The 23,626-nt window shown below is 50.1% G+C and overlaps 1 protein-coding gene across 2 annotated transcripts in view; it reads left to right on the top strand.

Annotated features, from left to right (window-relative positions):
- The first annotated feature begins 20,034 nt into the window (after window positions 1-20,034).
- The window catches only part of GLI3 (GLI family zinc finger 3), a 269,004-nt gene continuing 265,412 nt past the window's right edge, over window positions 20,035-23,626 (top strand). For both annotated transcript variants that reach the window (XM_072760058.1, XM_072760057.1), the window contains exon 1: window positions 20,035-20,120. The gene's annotated coding sequence lies outside the window, so the exon portion shown is untranslated. The remainder of the gene's footprint in view (window positions 20,121-23,626) is intronic.

Raw genomic sequence — 23,626 nt, 5'->3', positions numbered from 1 at the left:
CACATTTTTAACCAGATCCTGTCAATACAGCTTGCAAAATAAACCATCATCCATCTGCTTCACTCTGTCTCCTCCGTCCCCAGGGGGTTAATCCACCACCATCTCTCGCTGGGAGTTACTCCCAATAGCACCTAATGGGCTCTCGCTCCCATTGCCTTCCAATCTATCAGTTTGGCTCATATTTATACTGTCTCAAAACTCTTCAAAACCTGATGCTAAAATGCAACTGAGATGACCCAGTAGGGCCTTGCAAGGTCTGACCATTATGTATCATCCAGCCTATTCCTGGCCACTCCTGTCTACCCATGCTCATGACGCTCAGCCTATTAGTTTCCCTATTTCTGACATGGCCGGAAGGCCTGGGGGATGTGGTATCTTTAGCCTAGAATTCCTTCCCTGGTCCTGCCCACACCGTTGCCAACTCCCACTCAGCAGGCATGTCCCGGCTTAAATGTCCCTTGCTCGAAGGGAAACCTTCCACTGCTCTCCAAGCAGAATTAAGGCACATGATGCCCCCTATTAAGCTCTCATTTGGCATCTGTGTTTTCTCCCTTAACATTTTCTTGACAGTCTCTACACGCATGTTTAGTTGTGTGGCATCTTTCTTCCCTACTGGACCGTCTGCTCCGTGAGTGCGGGAACCACGTGTCATCTCCACAACCACGGGCACTTAGTCCAGGACTGGCATGCCAAGGTCTGCTACATGAATGAGCAAATAAATAAATATTAAGTGATTATTTGCGAATGAAAGAGAAAAGGCCTCAGAGCTTAAAGCCTTCAACACTGAAGCCAACAGCTACATTCAATCACTACATAGGCGACGCTCAACTCAAGGACTGGAGAGTCATAACCATGGCTCACATTTATTGGGCTCTCCGCGTCCTCCCAGAGCAGGTTGAAAGCACTTCATGTGCGAAGTCACTTAACTCACATGAAGCCCATGAGCTTACACATGAGAAAGCTGGGAAATAAAAATTTTGATTCATTTACCCAAAAGACACAGAGCTGAGAGGAGGAGAAACTGGGGCTCAGATCGAGGCAGTCTGGCTCCAGAGCCTTCATGCCTGAGCACTGTTTAATTCAGAACTTCCCAGGCCGCGAGCCACGAATGAGTTACAGATGTGCGGCCCGAAATCGATTGGTTCGGCCGTGGGGAAGCCAGCCTGGTGGCCTAAGGCTGTGAGCAGCCTTGTCCGGGGCCCCACAGCAGGAGTGGAGAGCCCTGACCTGAACCCCGTCACCTGCTGCCACCCTGAGCATCCCCGACAGCAGCAGCTGCAGGGGGCGCCCCTGTGCGCAGGGGGCAAGATGCTCTAAGGGCTGCAGGTGTGCATGGGGCATGGGGAATGGCCCCAAGTGCTCATGGTGGAGGGGCAGGTGGCAGAGAGGGTCGGGCAGGAAACTCTGGGGTCACGGAAGTGAACACATCTGTCCAGTTGGGCTGACGTGACCATCCCTTTAGGCTGCTCATAGGGCTGCTTGGCGGCCACCCTGACACTTGCGCCTCCTGCCTGTGCAAGTTTCATCAGTACCTTGAAATGCTCAGTTCGACACGGTTTCACTGCTTCGCAAATCCATTCTCATTTCCCCCTTTGGTTGATGAGAAACAAGAAGGGCTTTTAGATATTTTCGCATCATTTTAACTTGTGTACAGTTGTGAGTGGTTCGTAAAAGAAAACGTGTTAAGTGTTGTATGACCTGCCCGTGTGAGCTAAGTTTCTTGTTGATGGTAGTATCAAGACTTTGAAGAGATGAACATGGAAAAAACCTTGAGTGGAGCTCCTGATAGGCATTTGATGCATAAAACCTATGCTTTTTTTTTTTCTTTTTTTGGAAAAAATTGTTGACGGAAACAAGCTCAAGAACTTTTCCAAAAATGCTGGGAAGGTATTACTTAGAACTTTTACAGAAATTTTATATTCATATTTTCTTTAATGTCTTTTATTTTTCTTTTAGATATATATTTTTTTATTATTCATGAGAGACACAGAGAGACAGAGACATAGGCAGAGGGAGAAGCAGGCTCCTCGCAGGGAGCACTGACTCAGCATTCGATCCCAGGACCCCAGGATCACGACCTGAAGCGAAGGCAGGTGCTCAACCACTGAGCCAACCAGGTGCCCCCTTTTTATTTTATTTTTGTCATAATTATGTACTATAAAGAAAACGCAACTAATTTTTCATCAAGTGTCACAGAGATGCCCCCAAATTCTATCCAGCTGCTGCAGCTGGCTCTCTCTGTGTGCACTAAGATGAGAATGAGAGCTCATCTCTGCACACAGTTCAGCCCTCAGTGAAGAGTCTTCAATTTCCGATATGTCTGCTTCGTAGGTGTGTCCCTGTTCAACCATACCAGATAACTTGGAGTTGCTTCCGAACACCTCATGCTCTCTCTTGCTGTTTCTCTGTGTGGAGGTCAAGAGTGGAGGCCCTGGAACCAGAGTGCCTGGGTTTGAATCCCAGCTTTGCCACTTATGAGCTGTGGACCCTGATCTGGCCACCTAACCTCTCTGTCTTATCAGGTAAGAAGGGCATCACGATAAGAACGACCTCACAATCGAGGTGACACACAGGAACACCTCAGAATGGTGCCTGGCATATAGTAAGCACCCAACCAACTGATGGGTCAGTTGCTGATGATGCTTCTCTCTCCTCCTTCTCCTCCTTCTGCCCCTTCTTATCTTCTCTTTGCCTGGCAGGATCGTGCTCAACCTTATGACCTCAGCTTACACATCATTTCCTCTGACTACCCTTCCCCGTCCACCACACTGAGGGTTGGGGGATCCTTTTAGGATCTCAGAGAGCCCACAGTGCAAGCTTTCCCTTCCTTATCTACTGCCCACCGCCACCTCATTAGAGCAAGGTCCTTCACAAACATTATATGGTCTCATTCATTTGGGGAAGATAAAAATTAGTGAAAGGGAATAAAGGGAAAGGAGAGAAAATGAGTGAAAATATCAGCGAGGGTGACAAAACATGAGAGACACCAAGCTCTGGGAAACGAACAAGGGGTAGTGGAAGGGGAAGTGGGTGGGGGGTTGGGGTGACTGGGTGATGGGCAATGAGCGGGGCACTTGGCGGGAGGAGCACTGTGTGTTATGCTATATGTTGACAAATTGAACTCCAATAAAGAAAAAATTAAAAAAAGATCAATGTCCTTCAGAGCAGCAACCGTCGCTCCAGCTTATGAATTCCCAGCACCTGCCTTGGCACCTGGTCCTCAACACCCAGGCCATGAATGGATGAATACCTGAATGGAAGCGCCCCATTCTGTCCGCTGTTTCCATAGCAGTGACTCAGGAACACAGCAGTGACCCTGCCAACTTTTCTAACAGGTTTGGGGGAAGTCTGATTACAGCGGCAAGTATTCATAACACTGTCCCACTGGCTCTCACCTATCTCAACTCCCCGTTGCCTTTATGGAGAAATATGGTATTCCGTTCCCTCCTACACATCCATCCAGTCACCCTAGTGTGACTTCCTATCTGCTCCAGAGCTGTCCATGCATCAGAAGAAGGTTGGGACACTTCGGTGTAGGCTCTGTGGGAGCCTCAGGCCTCAGACTGTATACACATTTGTCACGAGTGAGATTTCTCTGGCTGCTTGGAAGCCAGTTAAGTGGGGCCCTGAGCCAAGGTCTGAGAACGGGCCACGAGAGCTGGACCACAGCTCTCGGCACTGTGACGACTCCTGACTGACAGCCCCAGAAGCTTCTGGGCTGTGACTCCATCAACAAATTGAAGTACATCTACTTTGATGCACTATGAGTTTGTGACAATGTTCTCGTTCTTGCCTCAGTGAGCCACACACATCCACTATCTGTTGTTTCCTACATTAGGGCTCCCAAAGATTCCAGGGTTTTGTTTGTTTCTTCTTTTTCTTTTAAGGGTTGAAAATAGCACAGGGCAAACAAATGGTCCATATGATAGAAAATGCTGATTTTCCAGCCATCGCAACCGGGGTTGGCACAAACTCCACCTGCTTCGGTGCCGTGGCTTAACTTGGAAAAGGAAGAATGAAAGGAAGAGGAAGGAAACAAATGAACTTCTAACAGGTGTGAGTTTGGGATGCCTGGGGCGGGGGGGCGGGTGGCGGCTCAGTGGCTGAGCATCTGCCTTTGGCTCAGGGTGTGATCCCGGGGTCCTGGGATCGAGTCCTGCATCGGGCTCCCCGCCGGGAGCCTGCTTCTCCCTCTGCCTGTGTCTCTGCCTCTCTCTATGTCTCTCATGAATAAATAAATACCATCTTTTTTTGAAAAAAAAAAAAGAAGTGTGAGTGTGTTTATATGCACGTGTGTGTATTTGCACGGGGGGTAGGAAATAAAAAGCATGAGTGTGTGACTGTGTGCATTGTGTGTACTTGCACGAGGGTTAGGAAGACAAAAGGCAGCGAAGGGAACTAACGTGAACTCAGCAGCTGCCCTGCTGACTCCACACTGGGCCCTGGGTAGGTTAACTCACTTGGTCCTCACGGCCTTCCTGTGAAGTAGCTGGTATCACCCACATTTATGGATGGTCAAACTAGGACAGAGGAAAGTTAAGTAACAACCCCAAGGCATGACAAAGATTTTTTCAACTAGGTCTTTTTCACTTGAACCCCTCACTCCTTTTTCCCACTAAGACAGTTTAGCAAACTGACAGGCCAGATTTGACCCTCCCTCCATCTGTTTTTGTATGGCTGAAGCTAAGAACAGTTTTTATATTTTTAAGTGGTTGGGGGGAAAAAAATCAAAAGAAGAACAACATTTTGTGGCACACAGAGAACATGAAAACTGTATGAAATTCAAATGTCATTGTCCGTGGAACACCAGACAACCCACTGTTCTGCATGTTGTCTCTGGCTACTTTTGTGCTACCACTGCAGGGTCGGGTCCCCGAAAATATCCTCCTAAATTCTAAAGAGGACACGAGAGTTATTACTTAGATGTCAAATTCACATCTTGTTACAATAAAAATTTTAATATTTAGTCACATTGATGATAGAGTCACTCTATGGTCTCCTCTATGCGTATTTTTACTCCTTTCTCATTAGTATTTACATGTTTAATTTGCAGGGTATTATGGAGGAAGGACTAAGTGGAGGGGGGAGATGGGGACCTGGTCCTGGCTCTGCTTCTAACTAAATTAAGCAAATCACTTAATCTTCTTTGATTTAAATTTCCTTGTCTCCAAATTGTGGGCTGGACAAGATAACCACGGAGGTCCCTCACAGCCATAAAATTAGAGGCCTCCGTGACTTAGAACATAATTTTAAAATGTTAAGTGATCACTGAGGTTTATAGCAGTTATGGCTTTGCATTCATGGTAGATCGGTGGCCATATTTATGATTTATTTTACTCCATATGCTTAGTCAGTATCTCAAGTCCCAATTATGCCACTGTCCCTCTAGGAAAATACGAGCCACTTTACGATGATTTGCTTCTCAAGAAGATTTCCAGGGATGCATTGAGGGAAACACTGTAGAAACTTTTACAGTTCTATAGTTTAGTACCAATTTGAGATTTGGGGTCTTTGGAGGAGGACTGAAAACTATGGGTTTATAAATGGGCCATTTATTTATTTATTTTAGGTAAAGAGCGTACTTGTAGTAATTGATAAGTAAATATTCAATCCCTTTTCCAGAATCTCCCACCCACTGGCATACGGATCCGAACACTACACGGAGTACTCACTGCATTTCTTAGTTGTACGTATTTCTATCAGAAGTCTGGGTCTATTCTGATTGGTGGATTGGGAAGGAAGACTCAGAAACAGAATTGTAATTCTATCTAGGACGAGTTCCCATTTTATTCTGCATTGCCACTCTGCGTCACGACTATGAAACAGTCTAGAAAGAGATACTCCCCCTCCAGGAAGCCTGCCCAGAGCTGGAGCTCCAGACCAGAACATGCTATGCCTGTCTTCCCTGGGGACGCAGTGAGCTATAGGGATGGGTGGAAGTGTTCAGTAGCCCCTGCTCAACACAGTGCCAATGATTTCTCATCCTTTTCTAATACTTTGTATTTCACATCAACCCATCAAAAAATTAAGTACTGGATCATATACAAAAAAAAAAAAAAAAAACAACTTAAAAGTGGACACCCAGGTGGCTCAGTGGTTGAGCATCTGCCTTCAGCTCAGGGTGTGATCCCGGGGTCCTGGTATTGAGTCCCACATCAGGCTCCCCATGGGGAGCCTGCTTCTCCCTCTGTCTGTGTCTCTGCCTCTCTTTGTGTGTCTCTCATGAATAAATAAATAAAATCTTAAAAAAAAAAAAACTTAAAAGGAACAAGAGACAGAAATCTGGCAGTCAGCTAAAAAGAATTTCACTATTTTACATTCTTCCTTTTCTGTAATGGCATTTGATCTGTTCTCCCTGAAATGTCAAGATGTTTGCAACTGGAGGAGACCTGTAGCTTGTCAATACATTGGACCATAATGGAACAGTGTCATGGTTTAAAGGTCCTGATCAACAGGTAGCCTGGAAACTTTTTGTCCAAGAAGTCCCCAGGTGACAAGTTGGTCCAGGGCAACCATCTATGCAAGTTGGTCCAGCGCAACCATCTATGCAAGTCAGAACCACCCCCAGCTCCATGCAGCTGGGGCTGAAGGAGGGACATCACATTTAGGTTCTGTGGTCACAGAAGACAGTTGACAATGCTTATCCTCTCCCCTCTACTTCCCACTCTACACACCTTGCCAATGCCCCACTTGAAACAAAACGAAACAAAAATAACATTAGTAACTACATAGACCCCCCACCCAAGCCTTGGAAAGCCAGACATTATGCCTTCCCCTATATAATCAGCTTAAGAAAGCAGTCAAAATTCATAAGGCAAATAATTTAGGCTAAATCAATGAATATGTTGACCTATGAGCCACTGGTCTAGGAAGTCAACAATACAAATTCTCAGGTGAGTCATTAAGTGAGCAGTTCAAGTACAATTTGTTTTGGTTTTGCTTATCTAATTGTATGCCACAAAAATGGCACATGTTGTGCAGGAAAAAATGGGAAGAGGGAACATATGTTTGAGGGAGAGAAGACGCATTACCTGGAAAATCCTTCTGTTTGCTATGGTTGGTTGACCACAGTGGTACACCTATAGCTGATGCTTCAGCCATCTGAGCTGCCAGAAAGTGAGTGTTTCAACCCCAACTCTCCTTCCTTTCAGTGTCTCATCTCCACTCTGACTTCCTGGTGTAAACCGATTGTAGTCCCACATTCCCCTAAAACTACTTTTCAAAGACACCGGTAGTTCCCAATGTCTCACTGAGAATCAAATCCAACTCCTTATTATGATCTATATGGTCATGTTGTCTAACTTGAGGATGGAAGTGGGGCCTGCAGATTAACAGCATTGTGTCACCTGGGGACTTCTTAGAAACGCAGGATCCCAGACCCCCTGCAGGCTACTGAGCGGACCACACGTGGCACCAAGATCCTCAAGTGAGATTCATATTCAAGTTAGAGAGGCCCCATGTTTAGCTCCTGCCTTCCTCGCCTTCTCCTCAGCATCTACAAGAGTGCCTGGCACCTACTAGATATTCAATAAATGTTCACCCAGGAAACCAAATTGCCAAATCCGCTAGCCACATTTTAATCCCCACCTCATCTAATCCTCCTCCGTATTTGAACAGTGACCACTTCATTCTGCAACAACCCTTGCTTCCTGGGCTACCTTCCTACCACTCCAGCTTCTTCTTCCCAGTTTTCCTGGGTGGACTATCAACATTATTAGGTCGGCACTCAGTGTTGTCCTTGCCCTGGGTTGTATTACATTGTCTTCCTTGGGTCTCTATGCTTTTCCTGCTGAATCCATCTTTTTCCCATAGTTTTCCTTATGTATTTAGGATTCTCAAGTCTTTATCTCCAGCTCAAACTTGTCCCTGCACCTAGACCCAATTCCATGTTTATACATCTAGTATCTTTTTTTTTCCAATATTTTATTTATCTATTCATGAGACACAGAGAGAGAGAGAGAGCAGCAGAGACACAGGCAGAGGGAGAAGCAGGCTCCATGCAGGGAGCCTGATGTGGGACTCGATCCCAGGACTCCAGGATCACACCCTGAGCCAAAGGCAGGTGCTAAACCGCTGAGCCACCAGGGATCCCTATACATCTAGTATCTTAAAAATATTTCTTTTATTATCACATAGACGTCAAACTGGAAATAGCCAAATGGCACCTAATTCTCCCTGACCTGTTTCCCATAACACCCTTCCCCTCTACTACCACATGCTCTTCCTGTATGGAGAGTCCTGTACTCTACATTAGGTTGGTGTCACCATCTTTTCACCAACACGAGAGTGCAGGAGTTACCATAACACTCCCCCCTCACTTGCTACAAATCAAACCAACCAACAAGTCCTAATACCTGCATCTAGCTGTACTGCATTTATCTCATGGGATTTTTGAAAAGAATCAGATGTAGAGAGTCATTCCCTCTCCAGGATCTGGAGCCTTAAGTGGTGAATTTTCTTCCCATCTGAGGTCAGGTGTGGTTGGAGGGACACGGTACTCAGCAAGACACTCCAGTCAAGGCACAAAGAAAGCTAAAGCTAAGGGATGAAGAGAGACTCTCAAAAGTGACACTCTGAAGGTCATGTGCATTCCCCCTTCCTGAAGCTTACTCTCGTATTATCTTTCTAATGGCTTACTCTTTCTGACTTAAACCATTGGGTCTCTGTGATCTGCAAATAAAGAGAGACCCAGGAACTTCAGATATTTGAGAGGCCACAGCAAGAGCTACTGTGTTCAGAGTTCTGGGACTACAGGCCAGCTTGCTTGGGGTGTTGACACATATAAGACGGGTGCTTGCAAACCCATTCTCAGAAGATATCAGGATAAACTTTTGCCAGATAGTCTCAGCAGAAAGGATAGTATCTCTTAAAAAAAAAAAAAAAAGAAAAAAAAAAGAGGGACACCTGGGTGGGCTCAGTGGTTGAGCATCTGCCTTGGTTCATGGTGTGATCCCAGGGTCCCGGGATCAAATCCTGCGTCGGGCTCCCCACAGGGAGCCTGCCTCTCCCTCTGCCTATGTCTCCGCCTCTCTCTCTGTGTCTCTTGTGGATAAATAAATAAAATCTTAAAAAAAAAAAAAGACAAATCATCAATAAGCCTTTAACTCTCAAAGAACTAAAAAATGTATCAACTGTAGAAGGTAACAGCTGGTTTCAGGGCCTTCATAAAGATATTATTTAGGGAGGAAAGCATAGCATTGAGAATTCCCCTGAGTACAAGAGTCATAGGTCCAGTGTAGTGATATTTTTTTACCATATCTACAGTCTGCTCTCCTAAAATCAGCGTGACTCCTTGATAAGGTACAGGCGTTTCTCTTTCCCTGTGAGGAGGCCACATACTAGTGCTCAGAGACAGCCTTGTCCATCAGAAAGTGTGCAGTTGCTAATAAATACATAAATAGAGACCAAAAAACTCACACATGAGTGATTCCCCCTAGACCATGCCTACATATGGAGATAGGTTGGGGGACAGAATCAGAGAGGCTACAAAGCAGTGTTTGAGGTTAGGAGGTGGGTGTGCTTGAACCCAGTGATGATGCCAGGGGTAGGCTGATGTCTCAGCCTGACAGCATGACTGGCCATTCCCCTGTTAAGAGTATGGTGTAGCTCCTCCACCTCAGGCCCAGATGGACACATGGGTCCCAGGGGTCAGGTTTCATTAGACCCATGCCCCATGGCTTCGAATGGCAACTGTAGAACTGCACAAGGTGGAAATCGATGAAGATGGCACGGAGGGCGATGGGAGGGGCCGCGCTCCAGAGGCTGTGGTGTTTGTTGCCTCCGATGGCCCTCTGCCCAACCTCTTTCCACCGACTCTGGAGCTGAGAGTGCTCCTCCCAAATCTCCATGACCTGTGTGCCACACAAGCCCTGCAGTCCCTACTGGAGCAGAACACTATCCAGCTTCATTCCATGTGGTCTTTCTCTCCTTCATGGAGTTCTCTCTCACTCTCTCTCTCATCATCACCTATTTCATTCATTTAACAAAGGTATATGGAGATCCTACCCTGGAACTACTCTAAGCATCTTTAAGTTAAGTGGGAAAAATAAAGTTTGAATATCTATGTATTATTTCATTTCGTTCTTTAAATCATCTTATTAAGTAGGTCTTAGGATTCCATTTTACCTAGGAGGAAACCGCAGCTCAGGGCACTTAAGTAGCTTGCCCAAAAACATATGGCCAAGAAGACGCAGAAGTAGAATTTACCAAGGTTCTTTGAGCCCAGGCTTTGTCACCAACACTGAGCTGAATTTTAAGGGTAATGGAGCTTCCATACGACCTGATAGCAAGTGGATGGACTACTTCCATTACTTCCATAACTAGGATCTTCCAGTTATAAGATAAGAATGGGAAAGCCCAATGCACCATAAATCAGTAGACCCTTATGTGAGGGCTCCTGGCAAACAAGCTGAAGGTCATGATTCTGGGATAGGAATCATTTCCCTTGGGAAACATAGGTATCTGGGCAGGGTATAATTGGCAATACAAAAAGAAAAAAAAGACTCTAAAACCCCTAAAACCTTGTCCTTAATAGAAGCTCTATTGTGAAAGGTGCCTTGTCCAAGCTGAATGCCCTCTCTTTGGGTTTAAGAAATATGCAGGAATTTAATTACTGCCTGAGTCCCTTTTATTTGGGCAAGCTTGAATGGATTCTTCACAGCCTGGCTCCTTCTTTGGGAGACTTTAACCTTGATGGCTATCTACCCAGCACCTTTCCAATCAGCACCGTGATTATTTGACATTTTTGAAAAGAGAGGTGTTTCATTCTGCCTTTCTGATGCAGCCTCCTGATAAGAGCAGAATCTGGATAATCTAGGCTAACTAACCACTTTTTGCCTTAATTGACTGGCCCACATAAAGAAAATTTACTCACGTCTCCACTTCATTTTGCATGAGTAGGTGAAATCTGACTGCAGTTGTTCAGGCCCTGTTAATTCAAGTTAACAAGCACACAAGGCCGTGATGCACTGGTATTTTAGACTCAACTTTGATTTTACGTCCTGCCTTCATACAAGTGTGCTCCTTGGCAAGCCTCGCTCTGAAATAGGCTCCACAGATAGACACCACCTGTAACCTTGTAGGCTTAAGAATGGGCCGAATGAATATTCCGCATGTGGCATTTCACATGGCAAATAAGTGGAGCAAGCTTTCTCCAGACAGTGTCTTGGGAGCTGAAGCCCCATGTAGAATCGATCCTTTCAAATACGACGTGAAGTGTTAAGGGAAGAAAAATAAATGCCATGTGTGGTTCTTAATTTAAGGAGGAGTAAAATTATCAACTAAGCATATCCTGACACTTCCATTACAACAACATGCTTTTTAAACAAGGATCTTGAAACCCTTTTTGATATCACTTAAGGCTGTGGGGTGAACACCTCCTCGTAGAGGCCCCCCGGGGCTACCCCCCTGATGGAAGGTACTCATCTTGATATCTTGATATCCAGGTTCTTTTTTTTTTTTTTTAAGATTTATTTATTTATTCATGAGAGAGAGAGAGAGAGAGAGAGAAGCAGAGACACAGGAGGAGGGAGAAGCAGGCTCCATGCTGGGAGCCCGACACGGGACTCGATCCAGGGATTCCAGGATCGCGCCCTGGCGCTAAACCGCTGAGCCACCCAGGGATCCCGATATCCAGGTTCTTTATCTTGCTCACCATACTGTGTGTGTGTGTGTGTGTGTGTGTGTGTGTGCTCGTGTTTGCCTCCCCCACTAGGTTCTAGGCTCCATGAGGGCAAGGGAGGTAGTTATTGGCTCACCACCATATGCCCGACGGCTTGTGCAGCTGGTCCCACATTTCACACTCCATCCATGCACGTTTGTTGAATGAATCAATGACTGGATGGAGAGTTGATCTAAGGCTTCCCAGGGGTGGGGAGTCTGGACTAGGAAGGAAACCTCTTCTTTTCACACAGCCTTGTCCGCACACTGTCATCCTGCAGAGCCACACTGGTTGCTGGGTTTGTAGAAAGAAAAACCCAGAGTACCCAAGGGTCAGGAGCTCTGAATCTTTGCTCTTTCTGAGGGCTGACCTGGTAAATGACTTCTAAAACATCATGAGCCAGGAAGAGTAGCAAGTTGTCTGGAATCGGCAGGTTGTTTCTTTGAAGGAATGCTTCTCCGGAGAGCTCTTGGTGAGTAATAGACTCTTGAAATAGTTCTGTGACTTTGTATACTTCAGTAGAGAAACTATTCACAACAAGTCCCACTTTCATAGGTGAAGGAGAACAGAGACTTAAACCCTCACATCTCCAATGTCTTCCTTATCGAGCATGAAAAGGCTCTAACCGGTAACCTCGGGCTCGGCTGGCATAAAAAGTCGGAGGAAGAGGAAATTTGCTTTTCGTGGCGTCTCCCAGACAGAACAGAGGCCCGCCCCTTTCCATACACCGTTTACTTTCCTTCCCCCAAGAACTCTGTGAGATGGTGTCATTATTTCCAATTTACAGGTGGGCAAACTGAGTGAATCAGGTTGGCAAAGCTACAGAGACGGTAGTGGTGGAGAACTGATTAAAATCTAGGTCTGTTCTCTCTTGTAATGCTTCTGCTTAGTATTAAAACCCCAAAGAAGTGAGACGACAGCCATCGGCATCAGAAGCAGAACCATGTGCTATACAAGACGGACAGACAGATGAGGAGAGAGAGATCGAGAAAGCCTGCCTTTCGCCTTGTGTGTATAACTCGGGCTTCCCTCCTCAGCCACGCTGGATCCTAAAAGGGCCGCGGAAGGGCTTACAATAACAAAGATATAAAAATAATCACTGGCTCTACTCGATGATGCAGCAGGAGCTCCTGTGTCCTTCATTTCCCTTGCTTCGTTCTCTGAGGTCCCACGTTCTCTGCGGTGATGGTTCACATTCTCCCCTGGCCACCAGATGCCCGGCACTACCAGTCCCACGGGTCCCATGCTGCGGCTTTTGGGGTGGGACTCCTTGGTTGCCCCTCGCCACTCATGTTAGCCTCTCGCTGTGATCTCAGAGCCCTTTCTCTGAACCCCACAGCTATCAATGTTGGAGAGGTGCCTCTTCCCACGAGCATCACGATTCCCAAGTACATGATCACTGCTTCTTGACTTTTCGTAAAATATCTGAACTCCTCATCGTGTTCCCAGAAACGTGGCCTCTCTTCTCCCAGTTTCTTATGTAGCACATACAGGAAGTTTTGTTCACTGGAATTCCTTAGAAGAATTCTTCATACCTTGTTTGGAAAAAATATACTGATGAGTTGTTGGGTGCAGTGTGTAGAAGGCCAGGGAGTGGGGCCCAGAAGACAAGATGAGCTTCAACAACATGCTCTAAACCACTTTTTAAGGAAGGTGGATCCTGTCGATGGGAGGGCTCCTGTTTTGCTGTACATGGGAGTCTCTCGAACACCCAGCAGAGAGGGGCAGGAGTGAATTGCTCTGCCTGAGGAAAGGGGAATCTGTGAGGCTGGGCACCGAACAGAAGAGCAGAGTAAATTAAAATAATGCAGTGGGGCACGGCCAGAGACAGACGGAGACAGAAATTCTAGTGGGAAATATTGGAGCTAGTTGCTGTGATGCGTTTGAGATTACATCCTCTCCTTTACAGCCTGTTTAATGAAAAGACACAGGATAAAACCCACAGTTTGTGTGGGTGGATTGTTTAGGGCAAAACCACGCCACCTCAAAAGTTTCCAGGCGGGAGACAGATCATGTCAATGAGTCCAGCCCCAAGTATGGGAGTGGTGGAGACCACAGCAAAAGGAAGAGGATAGGACCAAATTTACTCCTGCACCTCAAATAACATGCATCAGCAGACAACATCTGTCCCACAGGCCAGTGCTTGACCTTTCAAGGAGGCTCAAAGAAGGCCTGGACCTTACTGCCAGGTGGACGCGAGATGATCCCAAAGGTGGTGAGCGGACCCGGGCAGAGGGACACTGGAGAGGTCAACCAGCGTGTCCCATGAACGAGCTCCTCGGAAGAGAAGGTGAGCTCTCCAGAAACAGATGCGGCTCACTAGACTGCTTTGTTTGAGACACGGGAAGAAACTTATTTTATTCGGTGGAGAAAATCCACCGAAGCGACCCAAATCATCAGTAAAATCTACCAGACTGGCCCCATGCCCGCTGTGGGTGGATTTCCTGTGGATTGGGAACTTGTCCTGTGGGGCTCTGAACTTTGCAGAAATCCAGAGGGAGGGGTTGAGGTCTTCCCAACCCGTGGGACTGGCTGAGGTCCAAGCCAATTACAGCTACATCTCCAAGGTGAAGAGGGACACAGCTGACATCTGGGTTACATTTATAATCCCAGTGTTCCAGGAAGATGGAAGAATAAATTACAGGGGTGCTGAGTGAGAGACCCTGGGAAGGGCACCTGTGTGATGCATACGCCCCGGCTGGCAACCAGCCAGTCAGCGTGGGGAAGCTCACGTGGGGTCACGCGGATCCCTCTCGGGGAGTGTTTCTTCCCAGGGGCACTCCCGAGACTTCTGCGTGGCTGAGGATTGGCCAGCCCCCCCGCCCCCCAGGGGCTTTCCCTGCATGCACCCTGGCTGGTGGGTGCAGTGCCCGCAGAACCACCATGCCAGGAAATGAGAGAGGGCAGGAGGAAACCGACCTGGGCCAAGTGTTGCCCTCAGGAAGTCAAATCAGCTCGGTCTAGGAATCATTTGTCATGGCCCTGGGAGTGAGTCCAGAAGAGAGCACTTTAGGAAATTAGGAGGTCAGAGGAGGGAGGGTGGGCTGCAGAGAATGTAATGGGGGGGGGGGGGTGACACTGGGGTCTGGAACCTTGGTTCTCGCTGTCTCCTTGTGTGCCTCCCACCGAGTTCCCCTCTCCTTGTAATGACCTTGATGAGACAGCCCCGGGAGCCCAGGCGTTCTGGCCAGGGAGAGAGGGGGCCGCCTTCTCTAGCTGCCCTCGCTTAGGGAGCAGGTCAGTTAGGGGAACGAGAACAGACTTAGGAAACCTTATTTTTGTTCTGGAATTTGGTTCTCGAATGTAGGCAAGACAGTATTTGAACTCCCACCATTTTTCAAGGCGTTGAGAATCTCTAGGCAAGAGTGTCTTACCTAATACCTACACACTTCGGAGATGACCGGTTAGAGACACTCGGAGTCCTAGTTTCAGTGTTAAGCCCTGTTCTCCCCCTGTAATTCAGAGAGGTTTGCAAGGCTAGAGGTCGGGTAGGCGAGTTTGTTACGTGCAAGCAGTCGATGTGCATGCCTCGCCCTGGAGCCTCCTGGGCAATAAGCCCCCGTAAATGAAGACAGCGCGCAGCCGAGAGGCGTGTAGAGTCTCACTGGTGGGTGGGTAGGTGGGTATTCACCTGGGTGTGCGTGAGTGTCTCTATCTGCATCAGGAGAGCCTTCGGGATCTTCAGTTTAGGGACATGAAGGAGGTGTTAGTCCCCGAGAAAAAAAGGTTCTAAGCACTTCTGAGCTATTTTCAAAAAGAAAATTGGTGAGAGAGTCATACATCAGGAACAGCATATTCAGAGCCTTGTGATCAAGTATAATTCCAAAGACTGAAAGAATCTGTCTCGCCCCACAGATGTGGGACGAACGGGAATTCAGGGTACTGAGGATGCCCGAGAACATGGAGCATGGGAGGCACCACCGCCCAGCAGGCAGCCCGATGGCGGGCAAGTGACGCGAAGGTGCATTTACAGGAGGAGACCAGCACGAGAGAGGAAAAAAGTGGCAGTCACCACGGTGGGGTTTATGCAGCCTAAGTGTTCATCATCATCACCTGGCAGGCAACCATCGCTCTCGCCTGACTGAGAGGAATAGTGTGTCCCCTTGGGCCAGGTGCTTATTATTCTCTGGGAGTGCAAACAGTAAGACTGACTATGTAAAATGCAGCTGCCTCCAGCCACCTCCTTGGTTGCCCAAAGACAGCGTGTAGGAGGCGTGAGTAAGGCCTAGCTGAAAAACACAAATAGAATTCAGCAGACATGGTTGGAGCCCCTGGATCCCACGTTGCCTGAAGCCTACCTACACACATACGGACTTTTCAGGAAATACCTGCCCTCTCCTCTCCTTTAGATTAACCTCAGCCAGTGTCACCACTTAACAGCAAGGAGTTGTCCATGAAATATCCCCTTGGGATTTCTCAACAATTCAACGGGGGGCCACTGCAAGGAGATGGAAAAGCTGCAGGGGTAAGAACGGGCGAGAATGGAAGTTGTGCAGCGCCCACATGACAGGGCAAAGGAATGCAGAGGAGCACGGAGAGCTGGTTCTCGGGCTCACCCTTTGTCCTCTCCACTGCGGATCCTTCATCTCTTCCAATGTCGCGGTGGGTTGCGTGGAGTCCCTCCAGAAAAAGATACGGTGCAGTTCTAACTCCCAGAATGGCCGAATGTGATCTGGTGTGGAAAGGGGGTTGTTGCAGAGGTACTAGGGCAGGATGAGGTCATACATAATCCTGTACGACTGACGTCCTCGGGAAGAGGGGGGAGAGACCCCGGGAACATGCCATATGACGAGGGAGGCAGGAGTTGAGTGAAGCCGCTGCAAGCCAAGGAACTCGGGGCATCGACAGACACCACCAGAAGCCAGGAAACGGCAAGGAGGGATCTTTCTCTAGAGCGTTCAGGGGGAGCAAAGGCCCTGCTGAGACTTTGATTTTGGACCTGTAGCCTCCAGAACCGGAAGACGATAGATCTTCCTTGTTGTAAGCCACCCACGTTGTGGTAGTTTGTTACGGCAGCCCTAGGAAACTAATACAGAGATCTTCACGTCTCCTCTTTCATCCCATTTTTGCAAAGAAGAAGGAGAAAAAAAAAATCTGCCTTATATGCTTAATCATTTTGAGGACTCACTATATTAAAATTTCCTAGGATATTTGCATTTGAAAAGAGAACTGATGAGACATAGCAATAAATGAATGTATAACGGTGGAATTTTAGACATGGAGGAAGGACAAGCTCAGAGCCCAGGACATCTGTAAGTGCCTGTTTCTCATTACAAGAGAGGTTCCAATGTTTCCAGCATGACTTGGGGATTTTCACGATGTCTTAGGGGCCACTGCCGAAAAGGGGTGGCCCTTTTCTCTCTTGTGAAGGGCTGGGCTCTGAGACCCCATCATCCCAAATACGATGGGAGTAACCCTCCACTTTTTTTTTTATACCTTAGGATTCCATAAAAGATGTCATTTGTAAAAAGTTCTGGTGTTAAAATAGAAAGTCACAGCATCATGGCATTATTTAACTCACAGGAAGGCAAACCACGTTTTTCTTCCGTTTTCTTTGCCCCACCATTTTGCAAAATGCCACCGCGACAGCAGAGTAGTGTCTCCACCAAGCATCTCAGGTGAAGAAGCGGGGACCCGCAGGAGACGCCAGCATCTTCTTTCCCTTTTGCTTTTCACTGTTCTGATGGGCCTAAGAGGAAAGATGAGCTGCCTTTTCTTTGTTCTTGCCTTTGAAAAAACTGAGAATCGAGATCTTCATGATCCAAAATGTGCTAGAAGACTGTGTTAAGTAAAAGTCAAAATCTCTAGTTTATTCAAGTTGTTGATTTATTGGCTGTCTCTCTTCTTTTTATTTATTTTTTGCCAGTGGGTGAACAGAAGAGGCTATCGGGTTTTATTATTTGCATTCATGTCATTGAGGCATAGGCAGTACTTGAATACCAAAAAAAAAAAAAAAAAGAAATTGTGACTGATGCTGGAGGAGTATATATGGGAAAGAGTAGTTTGCAGTCCTCTGCAATTGCAAAAGGATGATAATACTTCTTACACATTTGTGTCCCTTTATACTTTCACATGCATTATCTCATTGCAAACCCACACACATCCTGGGAGGTATGTGGCCCGGTTTTCCTATCATCAACCCACAGATGGACTCGGAGCCCACAGAGGCTCAGAGAACGCTCCCCGGCCTGGGGGCCTGGGCCTGAGGCCAGTGAGTGAGGGGAAGCCAGGACCACCACCCAGGTGTCCTGAGAGCCCTGCTCCGTGGGAGGAGTAGGTGGCGGCTTATTGATTTATTTCCTTAGTGCTAAGGTAGAGAGAGAGAGAGAGAAATCTTAAATGGCTAAAAAGGACCTTCAGACCCACTCTACCTCCAGCTCCCACCAGAAAAGCTGAAGTCAGGGCCTGCTTCCCTCGCGTCTTTGAGATAAGCAACAAGTCTCAGGAAACAAATAGTGAATACCACCATCACTTTCCTTAAAAAAAAAAGAAAATAAAGAAAAAAAAAAACCCTCAAGTGAAGCATTTGAATCTCAAAATGCTCTTCCCATCATAATAGCTAATCATTCATCCACCCACGTTCTTCCTTCAGTCAAGAAGCTCAGCGAGTCAATACAAGTGCACCCTCAGCTCCCTGCGCGGCTCCCTGCTGCGGCGGCTGGTGGGTGGGTGGGTTAGGCTCTCCCTTACCCCAGGAAGGATGGATTCGGGGAAGCCACAGGGTTCTGCTTTCCTTTTTTTCATCTGTCTCTACCACCAGCACCCCCACCCCCACTACCACCGTCCCAAGCCCTTTTGTCCCGCCTCAGGTCCAGGTTGGGTGCGTTCAAAGGGCACGGGGTGGGGGGTGGGGGGGTCACCGCAGACCCCCGGCTGGGGAAGGGGAGAAGCCGGTTTCTGCAGCTGCTCGGGCGCCGCGAGTCAGTCGGGGCCGGAGACGCTCCGAGGCTGGGGGGAGGCACCACGTTGCGGCCCCGGCTGCAGGGCCGCGGGGTCTTTGCTTCTGTGTCCTCGGGGACCGCGGGCTGGGCCGTGGGTGAGCGGGAGTGACCGCCTGCGCGGCCGGGCCCGAGGGCGGGGAGCCCGGGCAGGGGCAAGCCCTGAACTTGGCGGAGCATCCCCCGGCGAGCAGGCGCGCTGCGGGGGCGGCCCGGGGGGGCGGCCGGGGGGGGCGGAGGCCTCGGGCGGAGGCGGGGGAAGGGGCGCGGGGCGCGGGGAGCGCGGCGGTGACATCACGCCCGGGCCCCCTTCCCCTCGCCGGGTGGGTGGGGCCTCGGCGCGCCGAGCGGGCGCGGGGTCAAGGAGGGGGAAGAGGAGGAGCGGGCAGGCCCGGGTCTGGGAGCGGGCCCGGGAGGGGCGGGGGCGGAGGCGGAGGCGGGAGGCGGGAGGCGCGCGTGGCCCGGGGCGCCCGGGCTCCCCAGCCCCGACCCCGGCCTGCGGCGCGCCGCCCCCCGCCGCCCCCCGCCGCCCCCGGCGCGCCTGGGACCGGCTCGCGGGCGCGGGGACCCGGCGGGCGGGGAGGCGCGGGCCCCGGCGCGGCCTGGAAGCGGCGAGGAAGCCCAAGTAAGGCGGCGGCGCGGCAAGTTTTCCCAACTTCGCCCCCCGCGGCGGCGGGCGTCCTGCTGCCCCGCGCGTCCCCACCGCGCCGGCGAGTGGCCGCGGGAGGAGGGACGGGGCGGGGGCGGGGGCGGGGAGGAGGGGGAGGGGGCGGGGAGGAGAGGGGGGGGGAGGGGAGGGCGCGCGGCGGAGAGTCCGGCAACTTGTGTTAAAACTTGGGGGAGGAGGAGCGCGGGGAGGAGGAGGAGGAGGAGGAGGAGGAGGAGGAAGCGGAGGAGCCGCGGGAAGGAGGGAGCGCCAGGGAGGGAGCGCAGCCGAGGGGCAACTTTTCCAGCCCGTGAGTAGCGCGGGGCGCGGGCGCGGGGCGCGGGCGCGGGGCGCGGGCGCGGGCGCGGGCGCGGGCGCGGGCGCGGGGTCGGGCGGGGGCGCCTCCGCCGGCGGGATGGGGCCCGGCTCCGCGAGGGGATTGGACGCCGGGAGGGGGCCGCGGCGGGCCCGGCTGCGCGCTCCCCGCCCCCCCCCCCCCCCCGCGGGCGAGCCGAATCACAACTGTCACTCAGGGCCTGTGAGTCAGGAGGGATCGGGTTACACGGTCCCTGAAACCGATGCCGGAGCTGCACGAGCGGGCGGGAGCGGGCAGGGGCAGGGGCAGGGGCAGCGCCACCGGCCCCGGCGCGCTCGCACACTCGCCCTCGCGCAGCCCCGCCGGCCCGGCCCGCCCGCCCCGCGCGCCCCGCGGCCGCCCGCGCCGCACGATGCCCGCCGAGGGCGCCCCCCGCGCCCGGGCCCGCCGCTCGCCGTAGCCCGACCGCCCGCGGCCGCGCGGAGCCCGGAGCCGCCCGCCCCGCGCCCGGGACGCGGGTCTATGGGAAGTTCGGGGACTTGACAGCCGCCGCCGCCGCAGGTACGTCCCGCCCGAAGTTCTTTGTCTCGCGGGCCGGGCGCCCGGCAGCTCGCTCCTGCGGCCGCGCCCGCGCTCCGGGGCACAGGGGGTCCGCGAGCGCGGGGCCGGGAGGGGGTGCGCGCGGCTGTCAGAGGGCGCCCCCTCCCCCCTCCCCCTCCCCCTCCTCCTCCTCCTCGGGGCGCCTCCGTGCCCAGGGCCCGCGGCGGCCGGCGGCGGCGCGCCCCACACGGACCCCAGGACCTCCCGTCCCGCAGGGGCACGAAGCTTGCAGCGGCGGCGGCGGCCCCCCTGCCCCGCGCCCCGCGCCCCGCGCCCCGCGGTGCCCCCTCGGGCGGGGAGCCGGGTCCGCACGCGGCCGCGGGGGCGCGGGGGCGCGGGGCGCGGATGCCGCGGGGCAAAGTGAAAGTTGGGCCGTCGGGGCAGGGCTTGGGAGGCTTTGATTTCCTGCCCCTTCCAGGGAGAGCGCGCAAAAGAGAAGAGAAGGAAAAGCAAATAGAAAACAAAAGCACGAAAAGGCGTTAGGAGCTGCGGGGGGCGGGGGGGCGCGGGGCGCGGGGCGCGGGGCCGGGGCCGGGGCGCGGCGGTTCGCCAGGCCGCGCTCCTGCGGGGCAGACTGGGCAGGGACCGCTCCGCAGGGGACACTCGCCTTCTGGAGTTGCAGAGGGGAAATGGGCGGGAGGAAGTCGAGAGGGAATAAATATTTACCCCAAACTTGGAGAGTTTGTGAAGCGACTTTTAAGCAGATCGCCAGATGCCGAAGCGCCAGTGCACAGCCGGGCCTCGTATCCTTCCCTGAACTTTGCGCCCCGGTCGTGGGTCCTGCAGCTCCTGCAGGAGGTGCCCCCCCCCCCGCCCCCGAGGAGGGGCCCGGGCCTGGGGTGGGGGTGGGGGTGGGGGGCTGGCCCCGGGCGGCCCCCGCTGACCCCGCGTGCCCAGAGGATGCAGGAGGCAGCGTCCTCACTGCTCGTGCTGCCCCGACTTCTCCTACCCCGCGTAGATGCTGCTGGCCTTGGGTGCAGTGCCTGTGGCCCTCTGCCAGTTTATATGTACATATATTTATGTAAAACATTTTCTCCCAGCTCTCTGCCAGCTGTTCCACATTTTCCAGCTGCCATTTCGGTTTGAAATGATGGACTGTCCGCATCTCCAAGTAAAAGAGCCCTTTAGTCAGAGGTCTGCAGGGCCGGCCGCTGTGCGAAGACCTGGGCAGTGCCACTAGCTGCCCTGGCATGATTAGTTCTCCAAAAAACCACCTTCTGCCCTCCTTTTTCTTCTCCTCCTCCCCAGCTGGTCTCTCTGGAGCACTCCTCTGCAAATTCACAATAACGAGGCTCCCCCCCCCCAGCCACACACACACACCAAAATGTGATTTTGTACAAAATTTGGATGAGGCCGTTTTTGAGATCCCTGAGATGTGCGCCTGGTGGAAATAAATTAACTTTTGAAAAGAGTTCCAGCTTGAGTGCGTTGGGCATGGCTGGTGGGGGGCCTCCGCCGCGGCCAACTGAAATGATCTCATTTCAGGCAGGAACTATTCATCGTTTCCATGTTACACTTTTTACGTTGTTTGATGTCTTAGCACATTATAGGCTGAAATCTTCAAGAATTGGCCTAAAGTATTAATTTTGAGTATTTATGTAATTGTTCTGTAATTTGAATAGGTGCCTTATTGATGGATTCCTGTAATTATTTCATTTAGGTTTTAAATTAAAAATTAATAATAGCCTGACAGTTTCTTAATTACACGTGTCAAGATTATTTTGAAGGCAGAAAATGCTACGTTTTAAAGTAGTGAAACAACCTCAAAATCTCTTCATTTTTCCTGAAGCAGAACACCGGTTCAGTCGAGGGGCTGTATTAAAGCCATGGTGATTGGTCTTAACAATGTAAACTGTGTGAAGTATCTAAAGAATTTGTTTACGTTAGGAAATATTGGTCTTAATAACGTGGTACACAAACACTTTGGCCAGTTAGACTATAGTCAGACCTAAAACAAACATGAAATAACATTTAAATTAGTTGTAATAGCATACTCACGGGGAGAAGAGGGTTTATTTTATACTAAAAGCTATTTAATTAGAAACTCCCTGCCTAAGGGGAGATCCTTTCAGGGTATATAATTCTTAAAGTCAGCCTCGGGAAGCTTCGGTTTAAGATGCCTGAATGAGTCCAATGTGAGAGGTGTCTAGTGAAATTTCACACATGCAGAAGCACTTTACAAGGTATAGACTGCGTTATTATTCATAGGCTAGTTGGTCCAGCTTAGATACCCACCATTTCCCAGTACCTTTGACGTGCGTGTATTCCTTGATGGAGCCCTGATCCAAACACTCTTGCACTGTATGCCTCATTTGCAAAGGACTACAGACAGAAATGAGAAAATCCGGTACTGATGAAAAATGGCTCTGTTGAATTATTTCATTACTTATTTAATGAAGGAGTCATTAATTTATCAATTTGATGCCCGAGCCTAAAAGTTGGACTTTCCTTTGTTTCTTGGCCCCTTTTCTTAATTACCTGCATGCTGCAAGGGTTTCAGACTTCCTCTGTGCTTAGGTCCTTCCCTGGATGTAAGGTATCCTGTTTGCTGAGGTTCCCCCTTCTCGCTCCCCCCTGCCCCCACCCCCCCCCACCCCCGCCCTTTTTTTGAGGCTAGGGTTTGGGAGTTTAGGAAAGGAAACAATTTAATGATCATTGTTCCATGCACTCAACTTATATGGAGACGGTAATATGCTAGGAAAAACCAGTCTTGAAGGAAAAGTGAATCACTGAGTCATGAAATCCTCAAGAAAACCTTAGCAATGGAATGTTAATGCTTTTAGACTATAGTAGATTATCTTAAAAGTCAGACTTTTCTTCTTTATGCAATTGTTGTAAATCCCCAGCTAAAGAGTTCTTTGAAGGAGGTTTTAGTTTTGCTGGCATTCATATTCCATAGTCGGTCTGACTTGTTTTGGAAGATTCAAGAAATTTTCTGCCAACTTATATCATGAGGAGCAATCACAATGCTGAAATGACTAGAGAGGAAATGTGTGTTTGTGTGTGCGTGTGTGTATAAATTTAATTTGTTAAGCAAAATATTCCACTCTGATAATGACTTCAGGTTGTCTTTTCATTAAAGGCTAGTCGGGGAGGCTGCCCTTCACTTCATGTCATTTTTTTCCAGATGAAAATTGATTTGTTGGAGTTTCAAAGCAAATAAAGGGAGACAGAATAAACAACAACAGGGCAGGGGTACTGCTGCAAAGTTTTTCAAGTACTTTCAGGGTATTTTTCATCTTTACTTTTATGTGATGGGCCTGTGAAATAGAGCTGTAGACTGGCGAAGACTTTAAATGAAATTTCACACTTTGATGATTTTTTTTAAACTTTGATATATTGACAGCAAAAGGAGCTGCAAAGCTTTTATATAACTTGAGCAGTAACGCCAAGCAGCAGTCAAACGTCTCTATGCATTTGTGTTTAACTGCAGAAGAAAAACATGTCCATGGGCAGTAGAGGTTCTT

Source organism: Vulpes vulpes, chromosome 5, assembly GCF_048418805.1.
Source record: "Vulpes vulpes isolate BD-2025 chromosome 5, VulVul3, whole genome shotgun sequence".
NCBI lineage: Eukaryota > Metazoa > Chordata > Mammalia > Carnivora > Canidae > Vulpes > Vulpes vulpes.
Note: the sequence above shows the minus strand (reverse complement) of the source record. Positions and strands in the feature narration are given on the sequence as shown.